This window comes from Marmota monax, unplaced genomic scaffold (assembly GCF_021218885.2).
Source record: "Marmota monax isolate L192 unplaced genomic scaffold, Marmota_monax_Labrador192_F-V1.1 WCK01_AAM20220418_F8-fsc00328, whole genome shotgun sequence".
In the NCBI taxonomy this organism is placed as follows: Eukaryota; Metazoa; Chordata; class Mammalia; order Rodentia; family Sciuridae; genus Marmota; species Marmota monax.
In genome coordinates this window covers 509,434-529,002 of record NW_026693470.1, presented here as the reverse complement: position 1 = coordinate 529,002, position 19,569 = coordinate 509,434, and the positions used below count along the sequence as shown (strand labels likewise).

At 36.9% G+C, this 19,569-nt stretch overlaps 1 long non-coding RNA gene across 4 annotated transcripts in view; it reads right to left on the bottom strand.

Annotated features, from left to right (window-relative positions):
* Positions 1-19,569, bottom strand: part of LOC124101677 (uncharacterized) — a 33,478-nt gene that overhangs the window by 9,846 nt on the left and 4,063 nt on the right. The gene's annotated exons all lie outside the window — the stretch shown is intronic.

Genomic DNA, 19,569 nt, shown 5'->3' with positions numbered 1-19,569 from the left:
AGCACCCTTCACTGTAAGCATGGTCGAATCCATTACCAACTTGGACATGACACCAGCAGATTGGGCTAACATGTGTAAATCTGTGCTAAATGGAGGACAGTATTTGTTATGGAAGGTTGCCAATGAGGAATTTTGCACAGAGACAGCTAGGCGAAATGCAGCCAGTTACTCTCAAAGAAATCTAGATATGTTGTTAGGAAAAGGACCTTATGAGGGTCAACAGCAACAAATTGAATATGATCTTGCTACATATGCGCAAATTGCTGCAGACACAGTTAGGGCATGGAAGACTTTACAAGGACATGGAGATTTACAAGGTCAATTATCTAAGGTAATACAAGGAGCTAATGAACCTTACGCTGAATTTGTAGATAGGCTTATTCAAACAGCTGCCAGAATTTTTGGGGATACAGAACAAACAATGCCATTAATAAAACAACTGGCTTATGACCAAGCAAATCATTACTGCAGAGAGGTCATTAGACCATGGAGACATGAAGATTTAAACACATATATTAAATTATGTAGAGACATTAATGAACAAGGGCAAGTCTTGGCAGCTGCAGTACAACAGGCTTTAGATGCCAGGCCAAAAACATGCTACAATTGTGAACAAACAGGACATTTTAAAAGGAGTTGCCCCATAGGAGGAGGGTTTAGCAAAACTAGGTATCAAAGGAATAGAATACCGGGTATTTGCCCACGATGCCATAAAGGGAGACATTGGGCTAATGAATGCCGTTCTCAAACTACCATAGAGGGTACTCCGTTATCAAAAAACGGACAAGGACCAAGTGTTTACCCACAATATCATGGAGAAAGGCATCAGGCTCCATTGCCAAAAAATGGACCGGGGGGCCCAATGCTCCGGGGCCCACAACCACAAATATACGGGGCAATGGAGGAACCCAGCAACACCATCAGGGTAGTGCCCAGGACACATTATCCATTAAATCCCTCATCAGACAAACCAGAGGGAACGTAGAGTTGGACATCTGTGCCTCCACCAGAGCAGTACTAACTCCAGAGATGGGAATTCAAATCATTCCCACAGGAGTAAAAGGACCTCTTCCCCAAGGAACAGTAGGCTTATTATTGGGACGCAATTCTTCTACACTAAAAGAACTTATGATAAGTCCTGGGGTAATTGATCCCGATTATGAAGGTGAAATAAAAATTATAGCTAGTTCTCCAAGAGGTATATCAGTAATTTCACCAGAGGATAGAATAGCACAGTTATTAATAATACCCAGCCTGCATGATAAATTTTCCAGTCATACTGTAGAAAGAGATTCCAGGGGATTAGGCTCCACAGGTGTGGATTGGGCTATGCTGTCTTTAAATTTAGATTCTCACACAATGCTAAAACTAAATATTCAAGGACATGAATTTAATGGGCTACTGGACATAGGTGCTGACCTTAGCATCATATCTCGTCAAGAATGGCCAAAACATTGGCCATTATAACAAGCCACTCTAACGCTTCGAGGCCTCAGAGTGGCAACTAATCCCCATAGAAGTGCAATGGTATTAGATTGGAAGGATCCTGAAGGATGTGAAGGAACTATACAGCCATATGTATTGGATCATCTTCCTATAAATTTATGGGGATGAGATGTTCTAGATCAATTAGGTTTGACATTAACAAATAACATCAATCCTAATGCGCCCACTACTAGGGCTAGACAAGGTTTTAGGAAAGAAAAAAGATTAGAAGAACAAAAACAAGGTATAGCAGCACCAATTAAAATAGATCAAGGAATAAATAGACATGGATTGGATTTTCAGAAGGGGCCACTGAGACAATCAAAATTACTTGAAAGTCAGAAAGACCAGTATGGGTTCCTCAGTGGCCCCTGACTAAAGAAAAGATACAAGTAACCCATGACCTGGTCAAACAACAATTAGCAGAGGAACATATACAACCTTCCATATCTCCCCATAATACTCCCATTTTTGTCATTAAAAAGAAATCTGGTAAATGGAGATTATTGCAAGATTTATGAGCCATTAATAATGAGATGGTTATTATGGGACCTGCTCAATCAGGGATTCCCCAACTGTCTGCTTTGCCAAAAACCTGGTATGTTTTAGCTATAGATATTAAAGATTGTTTTTTTTCAATTCCAATTCATCCTGAGGATAGTCCATGTTTTGCATTTACTATCCCTGCACTGAATCATGAAGGTCCTGATCAGAGATATGAATGAAAAGTACTCCCTCAAGGGATGGCTAACAGCCCAACTATGTGTCAAATTTATGTTAACAAAGCAATCCAGCCACTTAGAAATCAAAATCCTGAACTACAAATATTTCACTATATGGATGATGTATTATTGGCACATAAAGATAAAAACACATTGCTAGAATGTTATGCCACACTTACAAATTATTAAAAATTATAATCTAGAGATAGCAATAGATAAAGTACAATTAAATCTTCCAATTAATTATTTAGGAGTTCTATTATCCTCAACCATGGTCCATTCACCAAAAATTCAAATACGAGTAGATCAACTCAAGTCACTTAACGACTTTCAAAAGTTATTGGGAGCCATAAATTGGATAAGGCCTTATCTAGGCATACCAACAGGAGAGTTGGGACCTTTATTTGATATCCTAAAAGGTCCATCAGATCCAAATTCAGCCTGCATGTTAACGCCTGAAGCAAGAAAGGCATTAAAAATCATTGAAACATATATGGAAAATATGCATTTGGATAGAATTGATATAAGTTTGCCTTTATTATTTATTGTACTACCAACAAAAAATATTCCTACAGGGGTATTTTGGCAAGAAGGTCCATTATTGTGGATACATTTATCTTATTCTCCTAACACTATTCTTACTAGGTATCCTGAGGCTGTATGACAATTAAAACTCAAAGGAATAAAAGCAGCAAAGGTAGTGTTTGGAATTTCTCCCAGTAAAATTATTACTCCATATACTATGGATCAAATTGATGAGTTAGCTAATGAGTTAAATACTTGGGCAATAATCATGTGTAAATCTAATGTTTCATTTGATAATCACCATCTAATCCTTTGTTGTCTTTTTGGTCTTCACATACTGTAATTTTTCCAAAAATGACAAGAAAAACCCCTATCATGAATGCTCCAAATATATTCACTGATGGGTCAAATCATGGTACAGCAGCAGTAGTTACTCCTGATCAAACTTTTACATTTTTAGTACCCAAACAATCAGCTCAAAAGGTAGAGCTTAATGCAGTATTACAAGCTTTTGTGATGTTTAAAGATTCTGTATTTAATTTATTTTCTGATAGTCAGTATGTAGTTAACGCTATAGTATCCCTTGAAGATGCTGGTAGGATTTCCCCTTCCTCTACTGTTTTCTCTTTGTTTTCCACTATACAAAGTCTAATCTGGGACAGAAAAGATCCATTCTTTATAGGACATATCAGGGCACATACAGGATTGCCTGGAGCCCTTAGTTTGGGCAATGATTTAGCAGATAAATCTACACATGACATACATATTTTCTCCACAATAGAAGAAGCTATAAATTTTCATAAAAGGTTCCATGTCAATGCTAATACTTTACAAAAGTGTTTTAAAATAACTAACAAGCCAGACATATAATAAAACAATGTCAAAACTGTGTGACCTTTTTACCACAAGTTAATCTTGGAGTCAATCCTAGAGGATTGATACCTAACCATATTTGGCAGATGGACATCACACACTTGCCAGAATTTGGAAAATTAAAATATTTGCATGTTACAGTTGATACTTCTTCCAGATTTTTGATGGGCTCCCTTCATGCCGGAGAGAAAACTAAAAATATTATAGCTCATTGCTTACAAAATTTTGCCACTGTGGGCATTCCAAACAGCTAAAAACAGATAATGGTCCTGGTTATACTTCTACCTCTTTTAAACAATTTTGTTCATCATTTGGCATTACTCACATAACAGGAATTCCATACAATTCACAGGGACAAGGCATAGTTGAAAGAGCTCATCAAACTATTAAAATGTACTTATTAAAGCAAAAAGAGGAAATTGGAAAGGGGTATATATCCCCCAAAGATAAAGTTAAAATAACCCTTTTTACTCTAAACTTTTAAAATTTGGGTTCATCAGGACTTAGTGCTGCAGAAAGATATATGTATCCAAAACAATGTACATAAGCCTAAGGTACTTTGGAAGGATATTCTAACAGGACAATGGAAAGGTCCTGACCCAGTGATTGTCTGGAGTCTGGGTTCTATTTGTGTGTTTCCACAGGGAGAACAGCAGCCGATTTGGATTCCAGAGAGACTAACCAAAGTGATTTCTACAGACCAAAAAGAAGATGATTTGACTCAAATCCGTAACAACTGATATCCAGAGCTCCAGCTTGGCTATTCTTACATCTGCGACAGTGATTAACCAGGAAGCTTTTTTCAAAATCTATTTTATTACTGCCTTTTCCCACATCATAAAGTTCTATGTTATTTTTTGAGCTCATACAGACCTAGGTTAATGTTTTTCTGATCAGTTTTATTTTTTGACTGTGGAGTTTTTAAACATTGCAATGGAGATTTCACCTGTGTAAGCTACAAGGCCTTTACTATTGTCTTATGTGTTGTACGCTATGTGTACACACTTGTGTTTTGTGTTGTATGTCTGTATGTGCATATGTCCACAGATCATATATGAGGAGCGCTCATGAAAAAATGGATCCAAATATTTTTTATTATTCACGTGATTTAAATGGTTTAATTTTAATTGGGTAAACAGCTGTTGAGGATTGTTTTAATATGTGAACAAATAAGGAGGTTAACAGATCTGTTTGTTTACTTTCACCTTTCCTTCTCATTATATTTAATAATTCTGTTCAGAATAATGTAAATTGTTCAGAAAATTGTTTTCTTAGTGCCTGTTGGAATGTTACATAATTTTTTTTTTTTTTTAGCCATCATTGTCAGAATTCCTACCTTCATCCCAGTGCCGGTGAAGACAAAGATAAAACCAAACTACAGCTTCTTTGATAGCTATCACAGTAAACTGTATAATCTGATGCATCAATGAATAATAACTCAACAAGTAATGCTCAATCAAGGAGTCGATTTATTTCGGGAGGAAATGGACATATTGATAGATTCCTCTGCTTTGAACTGCTTGCAGAACTTGCCTGGACTATGTATCACTTGTATTCATTGTGAACTATCTGTTGGTGCAGCGAATTATGGTAGTGCTGGCGTATCTTTGCTGATGTGTCACCAGTGATGCAATTTTTCCAAAGGAGCCATCAATTGGCTTGGTGTTGTGGTATTTCTATATCCTCCTCCCTTCTACTAGTGATGGTCTAAATTTGGGCACCAACAAAGGTGAGGCAAAGAACCTCACCCCCCCACCGGCACCAAGGCCAAATTTGGGGGCCAACAGAGGTGAGGCAAAGAACCTCACCCCCCAACTGGTGCATAGGCCTATCCACAAGTATGGCTGTATGCTGGACTGGTAGTCAGTGACGGGTATGATCCAATTGCAGTGGTACCAACCTAAGACAGGAGGCTGACGCCTAGAGGTCAGCTCATCCGATGACGGGTAAGGACCATATGTTGTATTGGACAACCTAACAGGCACGGTCCCTAAGCCACATTGCTTGTTGCTTAATTAAACAGAAGGGGGGAGATGCTGAGAGCCATAGCCATGTAGGAATGATGCATGGCATCTTTGTTTGAAAGGTGACGCCAGCAAGCCATGGAGATGATATGATTATGTTAAGATCTGCATTCAATTGGATATTAGACCCCTGCTGTTCACCTTGGCCTGCTACTTTGGAGCTCTAGTGGGACTCCCGGAGAGTTCCCATTGGTTGGGGAAGTGCAGTAGGAGGGATTTCCGGAGGAGGGAAGTTCCGGTTGGTGTAGTGTGGCCCAGGAGAACACCGCATGTGTGGTTCGGCATATTTCCCGGGAGCGTGCGTGGCATTGGCGGGAGTTTCAGAAATAAAGTTTGTTCCTGCTTGAGTGGCTCGTGATTTTGTGCCCAGCCAGACTGCGGCACCCTGTACAGAGGAATTGTTCATGTCCTGAGCAGGACAGAGTGGGACAGCATGAGATTACATGTTACTCAGAATGGCATGCAATTTTAAACTTAAGAAGTGTTTATTTCTGAAATTTTCCATTTAACATTTTTTGGACAGCAGTTGGCCACGGAGGAAATGTGTGTCAGGAAGTTCGTCTTGAGAAGTGTTAATTAGGATGAAATCTAAACAACAAGTAGGTTTTTACCAGGAACAATTATAAGAAAAGTTCCAAGAGGGACTGCTCTATGAAATGGCCTGAGGTACGAATGTTTAGTTTATTGGAGATTCTTGTGAGGGAAGGGGAAAAAGACTGAAGACAAGGATAGGGCAGGTAACGGCCCCAGCACTGCAGACCTTGCTGTCCACAATATCTATCTTGTGTTTCATCCTAAGATCAGTAATAAGCCATTGATGAGTTGTAAATAGAAAAAAGCTATAATTAGATTTGTGTTTTTAAAAGATGACATTGCAAACCTATAAAGTGGGGTGGACAAAGGATGGTTATTGGGTACAATTGAATAGGAAGTATAACTTCTAATGATCTATAGCACAGTAAGGCAACTATTCTTGACAACAACTAAGTGTACATTTCAAAACAGTTAATAGAATTTCGTATGTTTCCAAAACAAAGAAATCATAAACATTTGAGTTAATGAATATACTAATTGTTTTGATCTGATCATTGTACATCTATTGAAATGTCACACTGCAGCTAGGCACAGTGGCACAACCTGTAATTCCAGCAACCTGGAAAGTTGAGGTAGGAAGATCACAAGTATACACAAGTGTGTGTATGGACCACATTTTCTTTATCCATTCATCTGTTGAAGGGCATCTAGGTTGGTTCCATAGTTTAGCTATTGTGAATTGAGCTGCTCTAAACACTAATGTGGCTGTGTCACTGTAGTATGCTGATTTTAAGTCCTTTGGTTATAAACTGAGGAGTGAGATAGCTGGGTCTAATGGTGGTTCCATTACAAGTTTTCTAAGGAATCTCCATACTGCTTTCCATAGTGGTTGCACCAATTTGTAGTCCCACCAGCAATGTTTGAGTGTACCTTTTCCCCCACATCCTTATCAACTTAAGTGTACTATTTGATATGTATTGACAAATGTATATCTTATACCAATTTTACTAGGTGAGAGAATATAACATCTTTCCAGAAAGTTTGTCCCCACCACTTTATCTTTCATAAAGGGCACAGAATGTTTGTAAAGAACCCTGGTTGTATCAATCTAATTTCTGTTGTTACCACAAAATACCTGAGGCTGTGTAATCTATAAAAGAAAAGATGTTGGGGCTGGGGATGTGGTGGTAGTGTGCTCGCCTGGCATGTGTGAAGCACTGGGTTCAATCCTCAGCATCACATAAAAATATTGTGTCCACCTAAAAACTAAAAAAATAAATATTTTAAAAAAGATGTTTACTTAGCACACAGTTCTGGAATTCTAAGAGCATTCTAATGCTTTTAGCCAAGTATCTGCTTGGTTCTGACGAAGATCTTAAAGAATGTGAGATCATAATAGTGGAAGTACATGCAAGAGGAAGAAATTTCATGGTGAGACAGAAAATAAGAGGGGAGGAGTCAGACTTGCTCTTTTATAACAACTCTCCTGTACAAAAACAACTAGGGTACCGTGAAAACTACCTTAATTTACTCTGAGAGCAGTGCCCCTAATGATCTTCCCACTAGTTTAAACCATTTCCCACTATTAACTACAATAAGGACCCGGCTTCCAACACATGAACATTCATACTATTTCCAAATTTGGCACTGATGCAGAGCTCATGGTTAAGAACACAGCAAGTGTTAATTCCTTCTGCCTTCTGCCAGGGGACTCATACAGATTCACCCACATTTTAACCAACATAGAAAAAGACATTGATCTTTTCCTAAAAGTGCTTTTGTAAACATTTCACAATAAATGCTTTGTAGAGGACAATGGTGTTCAGTGAACCAAGCCCAGCCTGGGAAATCATCATTCCTCACTCAGAATCCTGCCCTGCTAGTGCTGAGCAAGCTTATGGCACAGTCCTCTGACTTGTAAAACAGGAACAGTAACTATCCATATAATAGGGATGTAAAAATTACCCTTATATTTTTAATGTATTCATTAAACAAATCCTGAGGAAAAGGTGAAAAGATTTCAGTACTAGGTTACAAATATTTTCAGCAATCTGCCATGTTTTCATAGACTGCTTCTTTAGTGCCTTCATCTGGGCACATCACTAAGGTGAAGCATGTGGTTACCAGCTATCTGTGTGGAGTATTTCACCTGCTCAGATTTGGCACTAGAATCAGGATTGTAGTTGCTAACCAGATTTCCCTGGTGGAATATCTATCACTAACAACCCCTCAAAGAGGTGATGAGGTGAGTTTATTTTCTTGATTTTGTTTTATAAATCTGAGCTTTAATTAGATTATACAAGAGACTGGTGGGTTGAAATATAGAAAGGATTTCTGAATCTCTTACCTTAAACCTGGTTTTAAGGAACTCAGAGACAAAAGGGAAGAGCACTTTTTAAGATATAAATAAAATTTCTTGAGCCTCTTCCCAAGTGTGTATACTCTGTGTGTGTGCATATACATGTATGTATATGTATATATGTATGTAGAATATATGTAGAGGAATACATGTATATATGTATATATGCATGTACACATACATATATACATGTATTCTTCTACATATGTAGAGAAATACATGTATATATGTATATATGTATGTACACATACATACATATATACATGTATTTCTCTATATACATATATACATGTATTCCTCTACATATATTCATCTACTTATAGCTAAACCACCTTCACTATAGAATTTATCTCCTGATTCAATCTGTCGGTTCTTACTCTCATCTTTCTTTTTTTTTTAATATTTTTAAGTTATAAATAGATACATTTATTTATTTTTATGTGGTGCTGAGGATTGAACCCAGTGCCTCACATGTGTGAGGCAAAGCTCTCTACCTCTGAACTGCAACCCCAGAACCATATCTTTATTCTTATTGTATTGATTTATTTATTAATATTTGCAGTGCTGAGAATTAAATCCAGGGCCTTGTGCATGCTAGTCAAGTGATCTACCACTTGAACCACACCCCGTCTTTATTATATTGTAATAATATATAAATAATTTTTTTATATTTTTCTCATCTTTATTTTCTATTCTCATGTTTTCATTTCTGCATTACTACAGATTCTCCTGTATCACTGAAGTGAATCCCATCCAGTTTGCACTGTTTCATTTTAAAAATGAGAGAATGGAAATATTTGTAAAGTCACTTATTTAATCAATAGATGCATTCTTTCAACAAAATAATCAAGCACCTACAATGGAACACCATAGTGGATCCCATAGAAGAGAGAGGTAAAGGGAGTGGAGTCCGAGCCTTTAGAAACAAAATCCAGCTGCATGTGTGACACTTACACATGAAACAATATCCTCAAATGCACAATTCTCATCAGAAGCACAGCAAATTAGAGCAGAGAGCTTTAGCTTTGCTGTGCACAACAATGCTGCTGTATCAGCAGAATGAGCAGGAGGGAGAAAAATCACTGTGGTTAAAAGAAACTGCTGGCTTATGGATTTTTTTAAAATTACAATTTGCCTGCTCTTCTGACAGTGCTAGTTTTGCTTAGGTGGCAGAGTGGCTTTCATGAAAGCATGAGCTCATCCTGTCTTATGCCTGTTTAAAGAAAGAGGTCAGGTAAAATGACTATAGTAATAGCACCAAGCTAGTTAAAAGCCACAGTGTCTTTCAAATGAGAGAAAAAAAAACATACAATGGAAAATTTCTGTCCACTGAAATCCCCTTAAAGTTGTTTCAGAAACACACATGTGAGCAATATCCTTTTTATTCTTTGGAGTGTTCTCAAGAAAAACAGTGTTTCAAATCTAACCTGTGAGAGCAGTAGAATAGTTTAGAAGCCTGAATTAATGTGGGGTTGAGCAGCAAGTGGGCTTTGAGTATTAAGGATGATTTGGAGCTCACTGGTGTCTGGCTAATTTGCAGTTTCTTAGTAAAGGACTCATTCAGATTCACCTGGGGTTATACAAACTTATAAGTCACAGATGCTGTAAATTCAGTCTCAGTAACATACTGGCTATACTTTTTGGTGCTTTTCTTTTCTGCTAATTTGGTTTTGGATTGTGTCAAACGTAAAACATGCAGAATTGAGACAAGTCAAAATAAGAAGAGATGGACCTCAGGTGTTTTTTTTTTTTTTTTTTTTTTTTAAGTTCTGCTTTGCTATATTTGGAGTGAGTGACTTAATTCTTGAATAGTTTTCCAATTTATAACTGAACACTACACTGAATACAGATGCTCCATGACTTACAATGGGTTTTTCTTCCAGTTAACTAATTGTAAGGTGAAAACAAGTTGAAATTGCATTTAATACACCAAATGTACTGAACATTGTAAGTTAGCCTACTCTACCTTAAACATGTGTAGAATATCAAAATTAGCCTATGGTTAGGAAAAATCATCTAATGTCACTGAATATCTGTATTTAAAAACTGGTGTTTTATTATAGAGTACTGGTTATTTCCCCTTTCAATGGCTTGCTGACTGGGAGCTGTTGCTGCCACCCAGCATCATAAGAAAGGATGGTACTGCAAATCACAAGTATATCACAAAATTCAAAGTATAGTTTTTAACTGCATGCATCTCACTTTTATACCATCGTAAGGTAGAAAAAATTGTAAGTCAAACCATTTTAGGTTGAAGACGGTTTGTATTTTAATCATTTAAAATATTTTAAACCACTTTGGAAAAGAGATGAATAATAATTGACTACATTTTCAAAACTTCATGTCATATATATCATAGGATGTCTTCCTAAAAGCTGAGTAACCTCATCGGTATTTTTGGCAAGAAAATTGGGCCCAAGGGTAGAAAAACAAAAGGACTCTCATCCTAAATGCTGATCAATATGGTCTGTAACTGGTACTAATAATTTTTTAAATTTATAAATCAAATATATTTTAATATACTCATGAGGAATATAACAATGAAGTTCACAAAAATGACAAGTCACTAATTTTCTTGAAAGATATTCATGGGTAGGGCAAAGTTATGGTCATCTGTTTCATGGTGGTGGTGAAATATAACAAATGACTTCTTTCCATAAAGCCTCCCAAAGAGAGTAATGCAGGTATTCCTGGCTTCACATTCTAGCAAGACTGTTTATGCAGTGCTTTTCTAGAAATTGGCTGTTTTCTCTTGGATACTTCCATGACACATTACAGATAAATTATTTGTGAGAGGAAATGCTAGTGGTCTTAATTTAAGAACATTTAGCAAGATGCATATGGCACGCTGGATGTGAAACTAAGACAATCTGTGCCTCTGTTTCATAAATTTGCAGTTCTTAGTTTTCATACTTCCTCAAACCATAAAAGAACTGGCCATTCTTAGGAAATCTTTACTTCTTACATGATAGTACTTTGTATTCTTTTTACTTATTTACCCTGCTTAAGGAAATCAGGTTACCTTATGAAAATCCTTTTAAGACAATAGTTAAAATTCTGTAAATTATATCCAAATCTAGTATCAATTCTTTTAAGTTTTCCAAATGTTAGAAAAGTATGCTCTTTTGTATTATAGAGTTAGTATTATAAACAAGTGGGGGCAGGATGGATTATTTGACAAATGGTGCTGGAAATATCAATGGTGACCATGATAGGGAAGAAGGATTTCAGAATATTTGTACTTAACTATTTGTTAAGCCAAAGATAGAATTAGATAAATTCTAACATATTTCTTCATATTTAAAAAAATTATTTGGGGCAGGGGTTATAGCTCAGTGGTAGAGCGCTTGCCTAGTATGTATAAGGGGTTTGATTCCCTAGCACTATTAAAAATAATGATTGTTATTATGATTATTTTAATTTTAACAATGATCATGAATTCTTTATAAATTAGAAAGATACAATAAAGCTATTTCTATTGTAAAAATAACACTATTGGATAAATTGGTTTTCTCTATGTAAATAAATAAAATTAGATCCTTACCTAATACTCTATTTGCAAGCAAGTAACAGATAGAACAAAAGAAAAAATATAAAGTAAAAATTTCAAACTATTAGAAGAAAATATATAGGTTATTTTAATGACCTTGAGTTAAGAAGAATTTCTTAAGACAGAAAGAACATGAGTCATAAAGAAAAAGATATATATGTTTACAAATTATAAACAATATTAAATTAAAAACCTAACTAAAATGAGGTTAAATAATAGACTACAAATTATAAAGTGTATTTAACATCTATAAGAAAGTATTAGCATTCAAGATAAATGAGGTGGAAAATTAATAAGCAAAAACAAATTTAATGGGCAAAAATATAAGCAGAAAAGGAAGACAAAATTACCAAGAAAAATCACAAAATATGCTCAGTCTCACTATAATTAGAGAATACTAATTAAAACAAGATACTCGGTACATCCATCTGTCTACTAAAGTCTGTACTTAACTCTTTGTTAAGCCTAAGATAGAAAACCAAGGTACAAACAAAATCTGCAAATTTATACACTAAAATGTGTTTGCTTTTATAGTGTGATGACTTCAACATCTAGTTTCTTTCAAAGGCACGTTGTCAGTACATTCTAAGCTCTTTATCAGTCAAAGTTGTCATAGTTAATCTTATACTTGTTGATTTGTGTGCTTAGAAACAGCTTTACTTTAAATAGTGTCATGTCCACGTGAAAATACTAGAGATAGGGGGAAGAAACTTTGCCAAACCCATCAGAGATGAATTACAAATGGTTTAAACCCAAACTTTATCAAAAGCTTTTTGATTAAATCTGAGAAAAAGTAACATACTTAAAAATAAGCACTTGTACTTTTCCAGTGTTACCTGGACTCTCGTGGGCTTGGTTCAGGTAGTTATACTTGGAGCTAGTTGCCATAGAAGTTGCCATGCTGTTGGCTTTTACTATTTAAGAACTGGGACGGTGGGCTGGGGATGTGACTCAGTAGTAGAGCGCTCACCTTGCACATGCAGGGTGCTGGGATCTATCCTCAGCACCACATACAAAAAATAAAATAAAGGTATTGTGTCCAGCTACGATTAAATCAAAAATAGAAAGAAAGAAAGAAAAAAAAAAAACATCTAGGATGGCTTAGGAGGACAAGAGGCCCAAGTGAGGGTGCAGCTACTCCATTGGGAATTTACTGGAACTTGCCTGGGCAGAGATGGACCTGTGGGGCAACAAATATTCCTCCAGCTTTACTAAAGGAAAATAAGCTCTATGTTGATTTATAGCAGTTATCCACTATTTGTCAATATTCTAAAAATCATTGGGGAGTCTATATCATTTAATAAAAGTATCTTATCAACCCAAAGATAAGGCAAACAATTTTGTTTTGAGAAAAGTATGGCTTGAGGGCTGGGGATACAGCTCAGTGGTTGAGTACTTGCCTAGCATGTGTGAGGCCCTGGGTTCTGTCCTCAAGTACCACCAAGGGAGGAAAAAAAGAAGAAAGAAAACTACAACTTGATTTTTTTTTTCTTTTTTAAATTTCTAGATCTGTTTAAGGATTCCCTGTTTGATGCAAGCATTGTAAGTATTGCGATTAGTTATATTCCACTGAAAAGCTTGTTTTTTTTTTTTTTTTTGTAATCTCTTCTCCTTTCTAACAGGCCTAAGACAAATTTAGTCTGCTAAGTGTGAGTCTTGGAAATAAAACATTCAGCAAGTTCTATGTATTAATTACTACCTGCAACACCATTCAAATGCCCTCTGAGTGGTATTTGGTAGACCACTGGAGACAAGATTTACATTCAACACACACTGTTATGTATCAGCTTAGTGGCCAACATCCAATTAGGTTAGTACTTGAGACTTACCAGGAGTTCAACATTGTGGATATGGTCATGGCCCAGGAGCTCATTATTGCCTGAGATATGAGTCTTGGCAGACTTAGTGCCTGGGCAGTAAAATCCACATTGAGTTTTACTGCTACTCCAGTCGTCCTCTTCCCATTGACAGGTATCTGGTCCTCATTTTCACCTTATGCAATCTCCAAGGCCCATCAAATGTTAGGCAGGAAATAGTTGAACCTCGCTATTCCTTACCCTGGATTTGGTGCTGTGTCCATAGTAGGGAACATGGCCTGACACCCTAAGACCTCTCCAGCTTTACTTGTTACCCCATCCCTTAAACCCTGTGCCCCTAACTCTCCGGTACACACACACACACACGCACACACACACACACTTACATGTACTCCATGCTCTTGGGTCATGCTACCCTGCTTATTATAGCTAGTCATGTACTTTTAAGCCACATTGTTTCTTCTGCTCTCTGCCTGGAATGCATCATTTTCAGTAAAAGTGGTTGGCTGGTACAAGGAAATGACATTAGTAAGAAAGGATGTGATAGGGTTTTTGATCACTCATGTTTCTTAGAACATCATTACCTTCTTTCTGTATTCTATGCAAGTTGTGATTCCAGTGGAAAGTGTGACCTGTCTGGGCTGTTCCTGCTTACTCAGTTGTAGAAGTGAGATACCAACCTCTTCCTCCCACTTTATATTTACATCATTGAAATTCTACCACAACCTTCTGAGAGGAACTGTTATCCCCATTCTACAGGTGAGGAAACTGGATTAGGAAAGGCTAAAACAGCATGCCCAAAGTCACCCATCAGGGAATTGAGAAGCTAAGATTCAAACTAAAGATTCTCAGATTAAAAAGCCTATGCTCTTAATCATTGTCTTATGACCCTGGTCTTTTAGTTTGGCTTTCTCTTATTCATTTTGTCTGAGTCCACATGTTGTTTTATGTTTAGAACCAAGGTCTTCCTAAGAATGGGACTCTGCCATGTTCCAGCAGCTCATTCTCCGAGAATGAACAGCTTTTCTGATCTGATGGCATGTCTGAGTCCAGCTTCCTTCTGACAATGTGCTCCATCACTGCCTGGTTATCCAAATATAACCTCAATTCACCATCACTGTACTCTTCTGCCTGATATAGTACCAGATTCCTGAAGCCAACTGCTTATATAAACTATAAGTTTTGCTACCTACTGCCTTGGAGCCCAATTTTCTTTTAGAAGCAGCAACTAAGTCTGAGCTCTCAGTAGTAACTCCAGCCTAGTGAGTAAGTCAGTTTATAAGTCCTGCCACTCCTAATCCTCTCCACTGAATACTATTTAACCACATTTAAGTCTAGCTCCTTCTTGAAGCTCTTGAGCAAGACAACCTCAGCAGGATTAAATCAACATGACTATGACTCAAGCCTTCTCTTTGTTCACTAGTGTCTTAAGTTGTGTTTTCCCAAAAGTCAACTTTGAGACAAGAATTTGAGTCCAAGTAATTTATTTTGGAGGTGAAGTGTTATCGAGTGATTACCCCTGTGTGTACATGGGGCTCAGTGCCATTGAATGACAACATGAAACACACCCTAGTCTTTCCATGCAAGGAAGACAAGAAAGCTTGGAGGCTTTCCTGTGGTCATTGACTGAGGGCTGCACCTGCACTTTATGCTAAAATTCTAAAGTGCAGAGTCATGGGTGCTTATGGTAGGTTGCCCTGACATATACTACTTATAGGCAGAGCACAGGTAGCATCTGCTATGATATGCATCAAAGCTGTTTTCTAAGTGATTGGAAAGTTTCAGGAGGAAGTACTTAGTATCAGCAATGGACTCCTATTAGGTTTTTCACATTTGACTTAAAAATTGCATTATCAGAGCCCTATACAAGACTGCTTTGGCAGCCCTCCCATCCTATCTCCAGTTACATTCAGAATTCTCAGAGATCTTTCCTGTATATTTTGTTTTTACCAACTCTGAAAATACAGTTTATCATACACTGTTTAGTTAGCCTTTCCCCATCTGAAAGGGCTTGAACTACATGCTGTGAAAGAACATTAAGTATAAGATACTCTCTTTGAGCTTGAGAAATATGTAGTCTAGTTGGGCAATTGCATTATGTATCATTATTCTTTTCATGCAGAATATGAGATCAGAACTAAAGCTTCTCAAGAGACTTTCCAGCTAGAAAACTTGTAATAACAGAAATTAAGATGGTTTGAGACAAGATTAAAATGCTAGAATCATAGAATTAGCTACCTCTGCAGAGCTTCAACAGATGGCACTACTTTTAACATTGTTCTATAGTGATATACCTGACTCCAGCTTTACTATCAATTCCTTAAAAACAGGGATGATTTCTGCATGAGTTATCTATTGTTGCATAATGAATTACTCAAAACATACCATCTTAAAACAAGATACATGTGTGTGTTACCTTAGTTTCTGTGTGTAAGGGATCTAGTCTCAGCTTAATGCTCTGTCTTACTGGAACACCCAGCTGGGGAAGAATCTTCTTCCAAACTCACATGGGTGTTGACAGGATTCAGTTCCTCCCAGACTGGTGAGCTGAGGATATCAGTTACTGGATTGTGGTTGGATAGCAGTCACCCTCAATTTCCTGCTTCTCCATCACAGCAGTTTGGTTTACCAAAGTATGTAAGCCAGAAGGGCAATAGAGACTGTTTTCAAACCTAATCGTGGACATGACATTCCAACCCCTTTGCCATATTTCATTGTTTAGGAGCAAGTCCCAGGTCCAGTCTACACATTAGATGAGGAGGTTACTTATATAAGTTTACTTTCATGAACACAAGGAAGTGGGGATAATTGGAAGCCATATTAGAAGTCTGCCCACTCTTTAACACCTGGTTATAGCAGATTCTTAATGGTGTTTGTTAGTTTGAATTTTTATCTTCCTACAACAACACGAAGAGTTGAAAATTGCACTATAGCAAGATTAACATCAGATTTCAGAGTGGGCAAAGCAATATAGTAGGAGAATTTGGAGTTGCAAATTCCATTCTTTCTAGTGAACAGATCCACTTAAGAACTCTGACATGTACTAATAGCTAGACTGCCAGTTCCCTGAAGGCAAGACTTTATCATGACATCTTTAAAACTTAGTGTGTCCGTCCCTGAAATATGAAAGGAATTTGGAAAATATTAAATGGGTTGAGAAATTGTAGAGGATGATAAAATCTGTTCCTTTTAGGATAACCTCTCAGGATACACATTTAATAAAATGTGGAATTTAGAATGTAGTCATGGAAAGGGAAAATTCACTATTGCAGGAATACCAAATGAGTATGAAATGAATGTCAACAAGTCTTTCCCCATGATGGCTCTGGATATATTCATTTTTCAATAATGCTTTTCAAAATGCTAAACAGAGAAAATCTGTTTTGTGAAAAAATAGAAGCTGTATCTAGTCAAAACTGCACTTGCCATGACAGTCAGAAGGAGTCTTCACAACTGAGGCTTCAGGCAAATAGGATTCAGAATCTAGATTTATCTAGAGGTTGTTAGAAAGGATTTAGGTACTAGATGTACTCTGGGTAATTGTACCCCAAAGAGATTTGGAGTTGCAGTTCAGTAGAAGAGTGAATCTATATGAAAATCTGTCCAAATCCTTCTCTACATAAGGAAAACTACAAATTTTTGTAAGTAGGTTTTAAGAATGTGTTAAGTAGTCGAGCACAAGGCCCTAGGTTGGAACACCAGCAGAAAAACAACAACAAAAACAACTATGTTAATTGTTTTATTATTTACCTAAGAAGAAATGCTGATTAGAAAAATAAATTCATTCATCTGTTGTTTCCTTCCTCTTCCTTTCTTCTCTTTTTTCTTCCTTCCCTCTTTCCCTCCCAGCCCCCCCCCCTCCCTCTTTTTGGCAGTGATGGGATGTTTAAACCTAGGGCCTTGTACATGATAGGCAAGCATTCTACCACTGAGCTATATCTCTAGCTCCCTTTTCAACTTTCTTTCAATACACATATGTCTTATTCACTGGGAAATGCCATAAAAATGTCAAAGCTTTTTTGAGCTGTTTTCTTATTTTTAGGCCAAATCAACATTTAAAAATGTATCCTACTTATAAAATCAGATTAACCTTCAATTGGAGTAGATATTTTTTTATAGATATTTTCACATTTTTTCATGATTCTTCTTACTTAGATATATAATGACATTTTTAGCTAAAGATTAAGACCTTTAGTTTAACTTCCATAAACATTTTATCAAACAATGCTAACCTTTACCCCTTTCATTCCTTGCGTCTCATGGTATATTCGTACGTGGTTGCAAAAAGTGAAACTGGCCTGCTGTTTGCGTCCTTCTGCAAGCATGGTCCCTGATAAGGGCCGACTTTCTTTTCTTTGATGAATTTCTCTATCGTCCTCTGTCTCAAGGAGATTTCCTGATTCTACACGTGAGAGATACTTATGGAAAATCACAAACATTACTGGTCAATTTGGCCTTCTTACTGTTTTGGGTGATTTAAAGCATGCATCTTAATGCTAGCATCCCTTAGGTATTGATAGATGAGTAGGAGTCAGATTGTATACTTCATAAGTATGATGCGGGGCGGGGGGAGGGGGTTCCAAGAACTATGAATTCTGAAAAACAAATCTCTTAAGTAAATAATGGAAAAAATGATAGTTTATTTTAAGCCCTTTGAAAGGTTGAAAAATGATGCAAAAGGAAGGAGCTCATCTGTTCTTAGTCAGCTTTTGACCTTTGACTATATAAATATAAGAACCACGAGCTAGAGCTAGGGAACATAGCCTAAAATTTCTGCTATCCAGATTAACAAAAGAAACCTTCCCATTGGTTTTACAGAGATATACAAATGCCATTACATAGAACATTACATTCAATCATTTATTAAGAAGGAAGTTGTTAAGTTCCTGGCAATCTCAGACATTTTTTTTTTCTTTTCTCTTTAGTCCTCCCAAATTCCTTCACTCCCCTTCTTTCCTTTCTTCTTCTACTTGTAGATTAAGGAGATTGGACCAGATGTGTTCTATTCTATTCTGATACAAGGCTGATACCTGTACCCATCCAACAGGCCATGTCATAATCCATACAAAGATGCCTGTCCTTCCACTTCCCTGATACCACAGCCTCCTCTTATCTGGCTTGGAGATCCTATCCCACATCATCTTGACACCAATACACAGTAGTGTGCTAGTCTTTGCCAAAAGCATTTTGCTTTTATTAAGGATGATGAAGGTTGCTTTTGCCCCCTTGACCTATTTATGCCCAATCACACTCTGTGAAAGCTAGTCTCTCAGTAAGACTTTGGCATTACTTTCTGTAAGTTTTCAATTCACTTTGCATATAACTCTGTATTATTTTCCTGTAAGGTTTTCCTAAGAAGGGCTATGGTCTTCTGCCTTTGTATCGCCAGTGTTCTAGTGCCCAGAACACAAAAGGGGCTAAAAATATATTTGTGTACTAAATGAATAAGTTTTTTTCCTGGCAAATTTCACTTTGTTCTGATCACTCTTTTATTATATCACTTACGCTGTTTATATTACACCTCACACGTATATGCAGCAAATGAACTACTATGATTCAATATAATTTTTCTAGTCAAAAAATTTTATACATGCAAGGAGAATTGGCTACTTAAAGAAATTTTATATGAACCTTTTTGTAACAGGGTAAGGAAGACATGAATTCAAATACAGGGATTTTA